At 54.5% G+C, this 15,474-nt stretch overlaps 1 protein-coding gene across 2 annotated transcripts in view; it reads left to right on the top strand.

Annotated features, from left to right (window-relative positions):
- Window positions 1–6,058: 6,058 nt before the first annotated feature.
- The window catches only part of PDGFRB (platelet derived growth factor receptor beta), a 47,049-nt gene continuing 37,633 nt past the window's right edge, over window positions 6,059–15,474 (top strand). The window contains exon 1 of one of the 2 annotated variants that reach the window (XM_077137400.1): window positions 6,059–6,745. The gene's annotated coding sequence lies outside the window, so the exon portion shown is untranslated. Of the gene's footprint in view, window positions 6,746–12,253; window positions 13,424–15,474 lie in introns of those variants that run through there. The other variant, XM_077137401.1, reaches the window with a different exon arrangement.

Below are 15,474 nucleotides of genomic sequence, written 5' to 3'. Positions count from 1 at the left end.
TCTGCCTTCCTTCCTTTCCTTTATGTAAAAGAGCCTCAGCTCTCCCCTTCACCCTCACCCCTAAGTGGGCCCTCCAAGCAGAGTCCTAAGCCAGCCCTGAAGTGACACTACAACCTACATTAAAAACCCCGGTCCAGGAATCTGAAATTGTAGGTCCTCCCGTACCTCGGCCTCTGACATGCAATGTGACCCTGAGCCTCTGCCTCTCTGTTCTCAGTCTCCCCATCTCCCCACCGCCCACTAGGGACTGGTTGCTCAGACAGCAGTCCAGTGGTGACGCTCTGATGTGTGTGTGTGTGCGCGCGCGCGCGCGTGTGTGTGTGTGTGTGTGTGTGTGCGTGCGTGCGTGTGTGTGTGTGTGTGTGTGTGTGTGTGTGTAGAAGCCCCCATCCAGTGTGGCAGCACAGCCTCTTCCTCTCTCAACAGCCCCTTATCTCTGGGAGTGGTTGTTTATTGGACGCCTCCTTTTCTCCGGCTCTGCGGGTGGGCCCCTTTCCCCCTAGAAGCCCTCCCTCCCCGTAGCTCTCACACACTGGGCTAGGGCCTCCCGGGGTGGGGTACAGAGGGTGATGGCCTCATAAAGATCTTGGTGATAACTTGGTTTTTGAGTCAGGTTTATGGCCCTGGAAGAGAAAGGGTTCTGAGCTCAGCTTTCCATTGGAAATGGTTTGCTTAGGAGAAGCCTGGGGGGGGGCACCAGGGCCAGAATCAGACCTGCGGTGCCCCCACCTTCAGCCCCCTGAATCACCCAGTCCAAGGGTTTTGGATGGGGGCCAGGCCCAGCCGTACCCAATCTTGCTCTTTAACCTTGGGCAGGTAACTCCCCCTCTCTCAGTTCCTGCTTCTGAGGCATGGTAGTTCCTGCCCTGCCCACCTTTAGGGTACAGGCGTGAGGCTTACCTATGGGTGACGCCTCTTTGCCTTCCAGATACCTTGCCCCTCCTCTCATCTCTGCACCCTTCCTTTTCCCCTCCTGCCCCCCTCCAGGAGCAGCGGCGCCACCTGCTGGCATTCAAGGGTACTGGAAGACGCACTGGCGTCCAATGTTGCCTAATCTCAGTAGTCAGGATGCCACCATTCTCCCCATGGGGACACGGAGGCATGCGGAGAGAGTTCCCCAGTACACAGCTCACTTAGGGTGCAGAGGGTATGCTAGAACCAGGGAGCCAGGGACACAGAATGTCCTCATCAGAAGGAGCACTGCATCTGGCCCATTGTGCAGAGGCTAGGGAAGGAATGATCGGTTGCCCTGTGAGTCATTGGGAAGGCCTGGACTGGAACCCAGAAGCCTCAGCTCCCTGTTGGCATGGCGATTCTTCAGCTGCTCAGATGGGTGAAGAGTCAAGGGCAGAGGATGGGGTGGGGGGAGGGCAGTCAGCCACGGTCGACTACAGCCACCTCCATATTAGCCCCCTGGCCCACCACCCACCCCTCCCTGGCCTGTCTTCCATACTGTACTGCAGTGACCTGATCTCATCAACTCCCTGCTTAAAATGCTGCAGTGACCCCTCCTGACCCTCAGGATAAAAGCCAGAATCCTCTCTGGAGTCCACAAGGCCCTGACACCTGGCCCCTGATTGCCTCCATCCAGCTTTCTACTCCACCATGTCCCTTCCCTTCCTTCTTTCCTTTCTGTTCAATACACCAAGCTCTCTCGGGTCTCCGAGCTTTTGCACATGCTGTTCCCTCTGCCTCCGTACCCCACCCCCCACACATGGTGTGTGGCCTCTCGACCTACAGGTTTCAGTGGAAATGTTTCTTCCCCAGAGAAGCCTTTCTCTACCTAGACAGGACCCCTCTCCACCAAGCCCTTATTCCCTATGTCTCATTCCTCACACTTTAATATTACTAATCTCGGTGTTTGTATGTGAGCTCTGTGAGGCAGGGTACAAAGTAGGTGCTCAATTAACTTCTGTTGCCTAGATGAGCTGTTGGGAGTCAGAGGTCCCAGCCCAGCACTGCTATACATCCTCGAGCACGTTCTGGCCCTCCTGGGCCTTAGTGTGTCCAATGAGGAGGAGACGTGTGGCCTCTGGGCCCTGCTGTGCTAAGGATCCTTGAGCCATCTGTGTGTACCAGAAGGACTTGCCCCAGTTCCTTGTGGTCCTGGAGCACCGAAGTGGAGGCCACCTAAGAGGCTGGGGAGAGGCTTAGGTGGGCAGTGTCTCAAAGCCCTTACCTCCTGCAACCCTCGCAGGCCTTGGTGGCTGCCGTCTGTCCACTAAGGGCAGCCCTGGGAACCTAAGGTGGGAATATGGCCTGAGGTCTCCAAGGACTAAGGCCCCATCCAGCCTGCAGTGTCAGTGTCCAGGCAGTGGGCACCGATGCTGTGTGATATATATCCCCATGGAAACTTTTTTCCTGTTTGGAGTCTTTTTGTGCCACAGGTCTTTGTTGTAGACAGTGGACTCTTAAGTTGCTCAATTAAATGACCATTAAAGCTCCGAGTTTTAAAAAAAGAAAAGAAAAGAAAAAGCTGAGTATCCAGGGGATAAGAAGGAGGGTAGCTTCCACTTTGTGCCTTTTGTGGCGGTAGGCTGCAGGCACAGGGGTGTACCTGCACGGGGCATGAAAGGATGAAAAGACATTGAGCTGGAGTCAGGAGTCCTGCATTCCAGGTCTCTTTCTCCCTGCTAATTTCCGGCAGGTTCTTTCCATGCTCGGGACCTCAATGCCCACGCCTGTGCAGTGGCTGTGCTCTTGGAGCACTTGAGGCCCTGGCATCCAAGGTGACGGCACTGATGCCTGGGACATATGTGTTGCTTCCTTGGCCCGTGCCTGGGGAGTGTGGGTGCGGTGGGGGTGGGGCCGCGTCTGGGAGCGTGGGAGAGCCAGATGTGGTGGCCGCTGGCCCTGCCGGAGTGAGCGCTGAGCCGGCCTGGTGGGAATTCTCCCACTCAGGCTCCCTTTCCGGACACCCTCCTCCCCCTGCCCCACTGAGAGCTGTGGCTTCCGGCTCTGACAAGCGTGGGTGGGGGTCTGAGGAGGGGAGTCAGTTGAGCCCTGTTCCCTCCTTCAGGGAAAAGCTTGGGCCTCAGAGTTTAGGCAAAAGCTGTGGTTCCAGGCTCGGTTTTGCCAGTGACACATTGTAGGGCCTTGCAAAATTGCTTCGTTGGGCCTCAGTCATCCTGGCTGTAAAATGAGCGGGTTGAACACGTTCCCCTCCAGCCCTGGTAGTGGACTTCTGTGACAGCCGCTCCTGGTGACCCCTGAGAATCAGGCACCGCTGGTGGAGTTTTCTCACTCTGCTCTAGTCCTCTGTTCACACGCCTTCTGGATGTGGCTTATTCAGGTCTCTTAACAGCCCTGTAAAGTAGGCACATTTATCTCCACTTTACAGGTAAGGAAACTGAGGTTCAGAGAGCTCAGATAATATCAGTGGCCAGGGTCACACAATTAGGAAGTGGCAGAGCTGGGTTGGAACTCAACCTTTGAGCAGTACCAGGGTGCTGCGGGGAGGGGAGATGCTGAACCCAAGGCCCAGGGCTCCTCTCCCCTGTACCTCTCTCCCCATCATGTTCCCAGCATGGAACAGGGTTCCCGTGCTCCACACTCTGCCCACCCACTCTCAGCCCAGCCCTCCCCAGGCCAGTCTTGTCTGAAGCCATCAGCTGGGTGGGCTGGGCTCCCAGCATCTGGGCAGGCAGGGGAATGCTTGTGGCTCGTCCTGTCCGCAATGGGGCTGAGCCTATGCTGACCACCCTGGCATGTCAGTGCTGAGCTCCCCTTGTGGCAACCATGTAGCCCTCTCAGAGTACACAAGGGGAAACTGAGGCCCAGAGAAGAGAGGGCTCAGCCTAGGCACACACAGTAATTGGTGGCAATTCAAATGAGGGAAATTCACTATTTCAATAATTATACTTCCAGGCACTGTACTAAACCCTTTTAAGTGCAGTGCTAATTTGCAAGGGTTTTATGAGTCAGTCCTTGGATTCTCTCCATTTACCAGATAAGGAAACTGAGGCTCAGGAATTTAAGTGATATAGCTCAGATGTGGAGAAGTTGGGATTTGATCCCAGGTCTGTCTCTGGCCCCAAAGCCTGCCTTCTTATGACCCTTCGGCATCAACTGTCCAGCTCTCAGCAAGTGCCCTGTGGTGCTCCATGTGGCTTAGCACCAACCCCTTCTCAGCTGAGAGGAGGCCCCATAGCCCTAGTGCCCACCAAGGGTTAATGGTGGTAGGGGCTAAATGATTCCAGATGGGCCAGCGGAAGGCTGGGCTGGCCGGAAACTGTCGGCCGCCAGCTTCCCTAGGGAGCCACCACCAGCCGCCCCCTCCCCTCTGCGCTACATATCTGGCCCCCAGCTGTCCCCCTGCCCGGGGCTCATCAGCCGCCTCTCCCTAGCCAGAGTCCAGCTCTTAGGGAAATTGCAGCAGAGCAAACCTAGGGCTTTCAGGTATAGCGAGTTCACCTCTGTTATGTACAGATGATGAAATTTAGGCTCAGGAACGACAAGCGACCTCTCCAAGGTCAACTAACAGATACGTGAATGGGTCTCCTGACTCCCAGGCCAGCTTTTATGGGGACTAGGAAGTTGAAATGCCTCCTTAAACCCCCTCAGCTGTCTTGGTCCCAGCAGTTGGGCCAAGGATTCAGAGATGAATGGTTAGGCAAGTTCCAGAAGGGGAGCCGCAAATTCCTCAGAGAGTTTTTGGGCATAAAGAGTCCTGTGTGGGTCTAACACTGTGATCTCTGGGGTCCCCCTACATTCCCCTAAAATTCTGCTGCCACCAAGCCCTGGGCTTTGGGAGGTTCTCATGGCCTCCCCACCCCACGGCATGGGGCCAGCCTGAGGACTCTTCTCTCTCCGTGCAGCCCAGTCCAGATGCTAGGCCAGGCAATCCCTACTGGGATAGGACCAAGAATGATCACAAGACAGATTACCATCATTGGCGTGGAATCCCAGCTCAAACAAAACCCTGCCCTGGGAACAGGGGGCTGGGTGGGAGAAAGGAGGAGAAGGGGGTGGGCAGAGGTACAGAGGGCAGAGGGGAAGGAGCCCTGGGTTATATCAGCTCTACCTGTGTGACCTGGGATTCCTTTCTTCCCTTCTCTGGGACTCAGTTTCCCCATGTGCACAAATAGTGGGGGCAAAAATGGGCTCAATGCAATGCTCTTAAACTGTTAGCCCTTTAGCATCTAAGGGCTAGGAGGGAGTGATTAGAGACATCGTCAGGGCAAGGAGGCCAAGGTAAAAGAAGAGTGTGGGAGGTGAGAGGCCTAGCCAGGGGACCCAGGGAGCCTCAGCAGTCCCTGGTAGGGAAGCTGGAAGTAGAGCATACCAGCTACTTAAAAATATCTGTTAATTTTGACTGAATTAAAGAGAGACAGGGAGGGGGTAACCTAGGAAGAAGGCAGAGCAGGAGAACTGTTCTACTCTGAAATGTATGTTAGGATCAGATAACCTATGCCCCTTCAATCACATGGCTCATCAGACCAGTTCTGCTCCAGTTCTGCTGTTGCTGTGTGAGCTTGGGCAGCTCATTTTCTTCCTCTAGGCTTCAGTTTCCTCATCTGTAAAATGGGACAAATAGTCTTTTACTGCCCCTCCCCCCAGAGGCTTTGAAATGATAGGAAGAATACATCTGGAGATCTGAAGATGTGTGCTTTCCCTCTCTGCTCCAAGTTAGCTCTGGGCCTTGATTTCTTCTTCTGATAAGTGACTTATAATCCAAGCCATCTCTTCTCAGAAGTACTCCCCGATTCCCGGAGGCCCCATTTAGGTGCCCTCTTAGCTCCCTGTCCTCCCGGGGATACCTGCTTGATCACTGTGTGTCTCCCCATCAGCCTGTGTCTTACTTGCAATCTCATCCCTTGCTCCCCGCCTGGCTCATTAGTGCTCAGTAATACTTGTTTGCAGAATCACCCACATGGCTCACCAGAGCTCCGTTTACAGAGGGGGAACTGAGGCACAGAGAATGTGCCTCCCTGCCTCCACGTGCCATGGCAAGAGGAGCCACCACCGTGACAGGCAATAGGCAAGTGGGGCTGGGCCACTCTTTAATAAAAGTGACTCAGCGGCTGGCTGGTGTGGGCTGCGGAATTTCTAAACATCCCTTCACATCCTGAGAGAGAGTGAGATGGGAGGGAGCAAGCAGAGGGGAAAAGAGGAAGAAAAACAAGAAACTTGGGGGAAAAGAAAGAGAGAGAGAAAAAAACGTGAAATTGAAAACAGACGCACGCGTCCGCCCTCCCTGCCCTGCCTCCCCCCTTCTCCCAGCTGGGCCAATCGGAGGCCGCCCTGCAGCCTTTCCCCTAAAGTGGGGGGGCAGGGAAGCCCACAGTGGTGTGAGCTCCTGGGGCTGCCAGTGGCCCGGCAGTCCCTGCCCGCCCTGTCTGGGACGTGGGATTGCTCCGGGAGCAACTTAGAGCCACAGAGGACAACAACGAGAAAGAGTGAGCCTGGCCCCTTCGGACCAGCCGCCAGACAGCAGCCTGCACCGTGCCCAGTGCAAACAGCCAGACCCAGGGCGGCCCCTCTTGGCAGCTCGGCCCCTCCCGAAGGATGCTTTGGGAGTGAGGTGAAGCTGGGCTGCTCTGCACCCCTGCAGCCCTCCCACTCCTTCATTGTCCAGAGGCTCCTGGATCCTGCAGCCGCCCTGCCTGCCTTTCTGCCCACCCATTGCCCTGTCTCCACTCTACCAGTCTTCCTAATAAGAGGGAGAGGGCACTGAGGACTTCCTGGAGGCGGTGGCAGCCCAGAACCTGGGACTCTGTCCACACCAGAAGGCATTGAGAGCCAGGTAAGTGCTGAGACGGGGTAGCCGTAGCCCCTTACCCTGTCCCCTTGCTCCATCCTGCACCTCCTTGTAGGTCAGAAAAAGAAAAATATTTTTAACAAAACCAGATGGGAGGAGGCTGAGAGATTGCAGGTGATGTCAGGGCTGGAGGAGCCCGTTATCTCCTTTCCCGGCTCAGGCCGCTTCCGGGGTGGGCTCTGCCTCCGCAACTCTGCTGCCCCTTCCTCAACAACAACCTCCAGTGGTTTCTGGTGGGATGCAGCTTGGGGCCTCCAAAACACAGCATCATCTGTGGGGGGTAGGGAGAGCTGGGAGGGGCGTGAGAGGGGAATTGGGGGATGGCAAACAGGGTACATGGACCTCAGGCACCCAGCCCCTACCCCCAGGCCCAAGCCTTGTCCCTAAGAATGGGACTGGCTCTCTTCCAGCCGGCCGCCAGGCAACCTCTGGGGATTTAAATGGATTTGCAAATTTTCCGGATTCCTAAGATGTCCTTCCAAACCCCCAGGGGCTGGGAAAGTGCGAGGGCAGGGTAGCAAAGGGGGCCCCAGCCTACTGTTTGCGTGGCTGGGACTGGGGGCTGGGGCTTGGCTGTCGGATCTGGGGGTCCCCGTGTGAAGAGGGGGTTGATTGGCAAAACCCTTCCTCCCGTGCCAGTCGGCTGCTCAGGCCTACTCGCCGTCTGCCTCCTGAGCTCCGCTCCTTCTCCGCTCCGTTCTAAGACATAAATCTGATCCCTCCAGCTTCCTGCTCAGAATCCTTCTGTGGCTCCCCAGGGCCTGTAGAAAACCCCAGCCCCTAATAACAGCTGCCACTGATTGATACTTGGGGTATGCCAGGCACTGTGCTGAGGGCTTTATGAAAATGATCTTGTGCAACACTCAGCCCCCAGAAGCAGGAGCTGTTTTTAAACTCCCCTTTACACATGAGGAAATGAGGCTCACAGCAGCCACATAACTATAGCCACACATGAGCTAGTGATGGTGGAGAGTGGAGAGGTGGTAGCCCCCTCACTACTCTGAATCTGGGCCTTTTGTTCCTGCCAAGCAGATCACAGGCTCCCCAGAAAGAATTTATACCATCCTGCCTGTGGGCATTTGCTCTCCCCTTTCCCCCTACCTGGAAGGCCTTTACTCATCACCTTCACTTTTCCTTCAAGGCCACTCCCTACACCTTCCTCCTCCATGCAGCCTTCCTGGCTTTTTCGGTCCCTGGGTCACTCTCAGCTCTGAACTCCCAAGCAACTGTCTTGTACTTTGTGCTGGAACCCTGTTGCTTGGCTTTCTCTCTCTCTCTTTTATTTTTCTTTAGATGGGCAGGCACTGGGAATCTAACTCGGGTCTCCGGCATGGCAGGCAAGAACTCTGCCGGCTGAGCCACCGTGGACCACCCGCTTGGCCCTCTCTTGTTTGTGTTCAGTTCATAACAAAGAGAAAGTGCCAGCCTCAGGTCTCCCCATCTTGTGCCCAGCCCTGGGCAGAAGTGGGGCTGGGAAAACGTGCTGTTGAAAGAGAGGAGGGACTGGCTGCAGATCTTCTGTTCCCAAGTGGGAGACCAGAACCCAGGCCTCCTGCCTTCCCTTAAGTGTCCAGCACGTAATTCCTATATGCCACATTTCCCCATTGCAAGGAGGGAGGGGTGTCCTTGCCCACGCCTGTGAGCCCCAGAGCGCACAAGGCCTCCCTCCAAAGAGCTCTTCATAGCCCTCCCCTTCCTCGGAGCAGGAGGCAGGAGCATCTGTGGACATATCAGGCGTGTTGGTTTCATCATGGAGCACTCACGCCGTGCCAGGCATAGAGTCTGGTACCTCACAGGCCTCAATCCTCACAGCAGGCCTGTGAGGATTTTGAGATCAGTGTTGATTTTAGCCCTGTTTTGTAGGTAAGGATACCGAGCTCAGAGAAGCTAAGTGACTTGCCCAGGGTCACACACCTAGCAGGGTTGGTATTTAAGCTGTGGTCTACCCGAATCCAAAGCCCCATGCTATGCAGGGAGGCCCCGGCCAGAGGGAGAGAGTCTCCATCCTCCCGCAACTTCAGTCTTGTCTCAGGTCTGACCTTCTGCTCCAAGACCCGCCTGGGCCCTGGCTTGCTCCTGAGTGGGGAAGAAGCCCATCTGGACAGGCCGCTCCTCTCACAACCGTGGTTATCAGGCAGGCCTCCCTCCTCTGGGGATGACAGCCATTTCTTGGGAGGACGAGCTGGGACTTGTAATTACCCACAGATGTAGGGCAGTGGAAAGCACCGCGGATTCAGAGTCAGGAGGCTCGGCTGCTGCCCTGGCTCTGCTTACACCCTCTGTGTGCTCAGCCTCAGGCCCCACGTCTCCGCTCTGGGCTTCCTCCTCTTCTGGGAGCCAGTGGGCAGGGGGTAGAAACCCCAGGCTTGGCTGACTCCCACTTCTACCTCCGTGGAAGACCGACAGTATGACCCTGGGCAATTGCTTTGCCTCTCTGGACCGTGGTCATCTCTTCTGGGCTCAGCAGGGCTGGTATGCGGCCCCGCGATGCGACAGCGGGGAGGGCACCTAGCACAGGCACCTGTGCACTTCTCGGCCCCATACCTGGTGCTGTGGCTGAGAGAGGGCCGCTGTGCTCCTGTCTCCTGCATAGGATGACCAGTCTGTGACATTGGTCTCCACGTGTGTCCTAAAGGCCCACTTTCACCCTCTGTGCACAGTCCACAGTCTGCTTCTGAGAACACCTGCCTTCCTGGCTGAAAGTACAGACTCTGCACATTTTACTCTGGACACCCCAAAATGCCCAGAATCACCCCACCCCATTTCTTGCACTTGGCTTAAAACCCTGTTATGTTAAAAAACAAACAAACCCTGTTGCAGTGGAATTGGAGGAGCTCTTTCTCCAGGCTTTTCTACAATCCCCTCGGGAGGCGGGGACAGGAGGAGTATTGAGTGCCTCCCCAGGGTCAAAGCTTATGGCATTGTAGCTAGAAAGCGGTGTGGGCAGGATAATTGCAACAGTGACTGACAACTTTCTGTGTGCACTTGCATTGTGCTTTGCGTCCCCTGCCTGGTAGTGTGCTCTATTCCGTAGCATGCAGAATGTGCCTGGGATTCTGTAAGTGCTTAATCGATATTTGCTGAATTAATTTAGGCATCACAACAACCTTGAGGAGTAACTATAAACTCTTCCCATTTTATAGACACAGCAGTGCCGGAGAGGTTAAGTCAGTTGCCCAAAGTCCCACCCTAGGAAGTAGTGGAGCTAGGGAGTGAAACGGGTGTTTCTGACTCTAAAGCCAGTGATGAGAGGCTGGATGGGGCTGCGAATATGCCTCAGCTGTGGGGGTCCCTCAGCCAGGCCTTCTCTTGGCCTCAGTTTCCCCCATCAGTGAAAGGAGGAGATGGAGTCAGATGATCTCTAGGCCTCCTCCCAACCCTAAAACAATTCCAGGATTCCAAGCTATGCCAGGTTGGATTGGCAACTGCACAGCCCTGCTGTGTACTCAGGGATCATGCATATTTAACTTCACAATAAAAAGGATTTTTTTTTCCCTACCTTTTAAAATCTGCTACAGAAAGAGGTCAGGATCGATGACCACTAATGGAAAACTTTTGCCTGCAATACCTGGGAGGAGCTTTCTAACAATTAGAGGGGCCTGTTAATGGACTCAGTTCCTCAGCTGAGCCCACATGCCCATTTTCCTGGGATACTGAGGAAGGAAGTTTGGGAGGTGCGCCCGCTGGGTGAGGGAGCATGCAGGGGTGACCCTTTGGGAGCCTCCCAGTGTTAAGTTTTCCACGCCTCATATGCTTGATTTCAAGATGAATGAGCCTAAGAATATATGGGGAAACTGGTCTATGAGGAAGCAAGGCTTTGACCCAATGGTAGATAAATGGTAGGTCCCAAGGCAAGGGGAGGATTGAGCACAGAACCCGCCTCTGGTGGAGGGGTGTGGCATTCATACACTTGGGACTTCCCATGTAGAAGTCCACCTCACACCCCTCCCAAGTCTTCAGGGCCGGAGCTCCCAGGCAGAACAGCTTCCCAAACCCCTTCCTGAGCCTAGTGACTGGGCACCCCCCCTCCCAGATGCATTCTGGAGCATCCAACCCCAGCCTGGGGCAGGCAGTTGAAAATCAAAGTCTACTGCTTTACCTGCAATTAATACCCTCTCTTCTCCTCACTCCAGATCAGGGCTATTTGATGTATCAATTGCCCAGAACCTTTCATCTGCCAGAGATGCCAGCTTCTCCGCCCTGTGATGGAAAGTGCTGTCCCTTGGGAGGTGGGAGTAGCAGGGCCAAGGGGGCCAGAAAGTTCTTGAAGGCTAGAGATGAAAGGCCTTTTGGGATTACCTGGTTCAACCTCCTTATTGTATGGGTGGGAACTGAGGTGCAGAGAAGGGAAGGGGTATTTCCTGGACAGGTGGTCGGTCGGTCGTGAGGGGTCCAGCCTGGGTCACCTTAGCTCTGCACAGGCATTACATCTTCACTGCCTCTTTACAGGCCTGGAGAGGCCCCGTTCCACCTCTGTCCCCCAAGGTTCAGCCTCGAGTCTCTCTGAAAAGTTTTGGCTGATGGGGTGAGGCCAGGGGGCAGGGTATGGACTGATGTGGAGCAGATTCCATCCTAATGAGGGATGGGAAGCCCCCAGGTAGTTTCCTGGACTGTGGAGCCAGTGGTCTGGTCACTTCTCCATCCAGACCACAGTTTCTTCTGTGTGAAAGGCGGGGGAGGCTGAGAGCACACTCAGCGACCTGTAGGTTCCACCCCCCACCTGCCAGACTTCTCCAGACTGTTTCACCATATCCTCCTTCCTGCCCTAGTAACTTCTCTTCCTGGAAAGATGAACCCCAAGCACTGTGACCCCCACCAGCTTCTCCACTCCTGAGGCCGAGCCTTAGTGGACACGAGGGGAGGGGAAGGTGATTTCCAGGGTCAGCGCCAGAGAGGTAGCGCTCAGCTTCATGAACATGTGGCAGAAGCCTTGGCCCCTCCTGACCCAGAGCTTGAGACTAAAGACCCAGGTTTGACCCGGTGGGCTTTACTCTCAAGTAAAGAGGGCTACTCCTATCTTGTGTTTGCGTCCTTGACAGCTCCCAGCCCAGGCCTGCCTGGATAGTCAAACAATGAATAGATGATTACATGGAGAGAAGGACACATGGATTAGTGGGTGGGTGGGTGGACAGATGCCCCACCCCAGCCCGCCTTTAGTCTGGGGAGCACAGATGACTGCATGAGTATGGAACCTGTGCGGTCACAGAGGTCTCCATGCTTAGACCGATGTTGTGCTTGGTTTAATGCTCTGTAGTCACCGTCTTGAAGTTCTTGATGATTTTTGAACAAGCGGCCCTGCATTTACCTGTTCCCTGGTTCTTCCAGGGAGTTCGGGCTGGGTTTGGTAAGGCTTCACTCCCAAAGCTGGTCTTGCTGCCTCCTCCGTCTCCGTCCTAATCCATGCCCTCCCACAGAATGCCAACTGCTGGCATCTCTCTCCTGCGTGGAGCTCCCCATGCCCAATAGTGCTGGGACATAAACCATCATCTGCCCAGCTGGCAGCTGCCCACCATCGCGGTCAACAAACACCCTAAAAAGTTGGCTTCCCAGTGCCTCCAGGACAAAGCTCAAGTCCTCACCAAGTACCCTGAGCCTTTCCCAAAGTGACCTCTGTCTTCCTGCCCATCACCTACCTTTTTGCCGAAAGCCACCATTTCTAGCCCAAAAGATCTCCCTACCATTTCCCTAATATGACTTGTGATCTAATTTTGCTCATGCAGAGCCCCTGCGGATTACCCTTCCCTAGCACTGCTCACCAAGGAACCCAGCTAAACCCTGGTGACCTCCTTCAAGAAGTCCTTCCCCCCAAACCCTGGAATAATCATATAATCAGAATGGTTGGCCTTTACTGAGCATGTGCTATGTATCATGTGCTTTTTATCATCATCTCTACCCTTCAGAGCAATGAAAAGGGAGGCCTCCTGCTGTTTTCCAGGAAATTGTGAACAAAGAAGTAAAGTTCAGAGAAGTCACATAGCTGTGGAAGTAGTAGAAGTGAGACTTGGACCCACATTAAATGGCTTCAAGCTGGCACCACTGCCCCTGGCCTGGCTGGGCTCCCATGTGCTTTCCCGGCCCCGAGTGGCCTCAGACACAACCTGCGGGAGGCAGAGCCCTGTGGGTCTCCTCTGCCCCCCACCAGCCCATCCCCATCGCCAACCTGAACAGAAAGGGTCACGACCACCCGTTCATTCCAGCTTCCCAGCCGAGCGAGCCCTGTGATACTGGGGGCAGCCGAGGACCGGCAGAGTGGACCCTACACAGCCATTTGCTCTCTCAGGCCATCTAAGCATCTACTGAGCACCTAATCCCATATTAGAAATTTGGAGAGATCCCCAATAATTGTTAAATAGGTTTCCTGATCTTGTGGGCAGTCAAATTAAGGGACTAAGACCAAGCAACAGGAAAAGACGAGCTGACAGAAAGTGGACTGGGCATCGTCAGACTTGGCCACTAAGTCCCTCAGAAGGCTGGGATGAGCCATGCCCCTGCCGCAGCCCCCGTGTGCTCATCTCTCAGATGACCGACGCTGATGGCATGAGCTGCTGCCCCTTTCCTGAGGGGCCCTTCGGGGGCGAGGCTCCCTCACGCATTCTCCCTTCCCCAGGCTCCCCTTTGCTGACACAGCCGAGCGCCGCGCAGCGTGGACTCAGAGCTGAGTGAGTGAGTAACGGACTGACTTATTCCCCTGTGAATGGATGAATAATAATAACAACACAGACGCTGACCTCTGCAAAGGGCAGCGCGCCCGGTCCTGTCCTAAGCGTCTGCTTGTACTAACTCATTTGATAGCCTCAGTGACTCCAGATGAGCCCTCATTTACACACGAGGCACAGAGAGGCTCAGCAACAGTGGGAGAAAAGGAGGTGGATGAATGGAGGCAGGGTTGGCAGGCAGATGCTGAGAGTGAGAGGGTGAATGAAACGTGGGAGTTTTCTTCCCTCCTGCTCTGCTGCCCGGGAGGGGTCTGAGGGGAATCTCAATGCCCCGTAATTGGGGTGACTGGTGGGCTCTCTCATTAGCTAGGCTCTGGGCTGGTGGGCGCGGGGGGGGGGGGTGGTGTTTGCGGGGGAAGCTACGGCAACCTGCCTGTCCCCTGCTCACTTGGCTCTAAAGCCCCATTCTATTTGCAGCCTCCACCCCAACCCAGGGCTGATCCTCAGCTGGCAGCAGTCTGGGGAACAGAAGTTTTGCTTGTTTCTGCCGGCGGCACCCCCCACTTCCCCAGCCTCAGCCTGGGACCCCTCTCAGGGGCTCCTTTGGCAGCCAGGGCCTGGCGCTCTCCGTTGCCATGACACTGGCCGGAGATGAGGCTTTGGGGGGGTGGCGTGGGGTGGGAGAGCAGCCACAGCATGGTGGAGGCTGCAGCTGCAGAAGCCCTGGCCCCCTGTGAACAGTGGAAGGGGGTGCTGGGTCTTGGTGGGGCAAGCCTGGTCCCAGGACATGCACTGAGCTCGACTCCATCTCAGAAGCCCTTGGGACAGGTCTCAAGGCAACCCAGAGCCCCTGCTCAGGCACTGCCCCTGCCAGACCCAGGCTTTCCTCAGCAAGGACCCCCTCCCTGACACTTTTTGCAGTGAATTTTCAGAAAGGTTACAAGTTCCATCCTTAGCTTAACTCTCAAATAATGGGGTGACCTGGGGCAGGCCTCCTGCATATTCTGCACCTCTGCAGCCCCTTCCATCCTGAGAGTCTGGATTCTTTATGGACCCTGTGCTGGTTTGAAGCTGTTATGTACCCCAGAAAAGCCATGTTTTAATCCTGATCCAATCTTGAGGGGGCAGCTATTTCTTTTAATCCTGATTCAATAGTGTAGGGTGGAAACTTTTGATTAGATTATCTTCAAGATGTGGTGTCCCCAATTGTGGGTGTGAACTTTTGATTAGATGGAGTTGTGACTCCACCCATCCCAGGTGGATCTTGATTAGTTTACTGGAGTCCTTTGGAAGAGGAGACATTTTGGAGAGAGCAGAGCTGACATAGATGCAGACTCCTGGAACACAGAAGTGACAGATCTGACAGAGCCCAGACAGCGAGAGACTTTTGGAGATGAAGAAAGATAACGCCTCCAGGAAAGCCTTTTGAAATGAGAGGACTGGACAGAAATTTAGCAGACACTGCCATGTGCCATCTCAGCTGATGGAGGTGTTCCAGATGGCATCAGCCTTTCCTGAGTGAAGGTAGCCTCTTGTTAGTGCCTTAATTTGGACATTTTCATGGCCATAGAACTATAAATTTGTAACTATTAAACCCCCTTTTTAAAAGTCATTCCATTTCTGGTATATTGCATTCTGGCAGCTTGACAAACTAAAACAGATTTTGGTACCAGAGAAGTGGGGTGCTGCTGCAGTTTGCAAATACCAAAGCATGTTGGAACAGCTTGTTAAATGGAAAAAGGGAAGATTCTCGAAGAGTTATTAGGATCTTGATAGAGAGGGCCTAGAATGCTTTGAAGAGACTGTTAGTGAAAATTGGACTCTAGTATTGCTTCTGATAAGGCTTTAGACAAAAATGATGAACACGTGGTTGCAACCCGGAAGGAAGGCATTCTTCGTGGGTGGAAGACTTTCTAAAGCCTCGACAGTAAATGACTCTCAGACTCTGAAATCCAGTTGGGTTTGCCCTGCAGATTTTTTGAACTGATTTGGTCTGGTGATCCCTGTTTACCCTTCAGTTTCTTCCTTTGGCAGTGGAAACATGTGTCTTATGACTGT

Source organism: Tamandua tetradactyla, chromosome 20 (assembly GCF_023851605.1).
Source record: "Tamandua tetradactyla isolate mTamTet1 chromosome 20, mTamTet1.pri, whole genome shotgun sequence".
NCBI lineage: Eukaryota > Metazoa > Chordata > Mammalia > Pilosa > Myrmecophagidae > Tamandua > Tamandua tetradactyla.
This window is presented reverse-complemented; position numbering and strand designations above follow the sequence as displayed.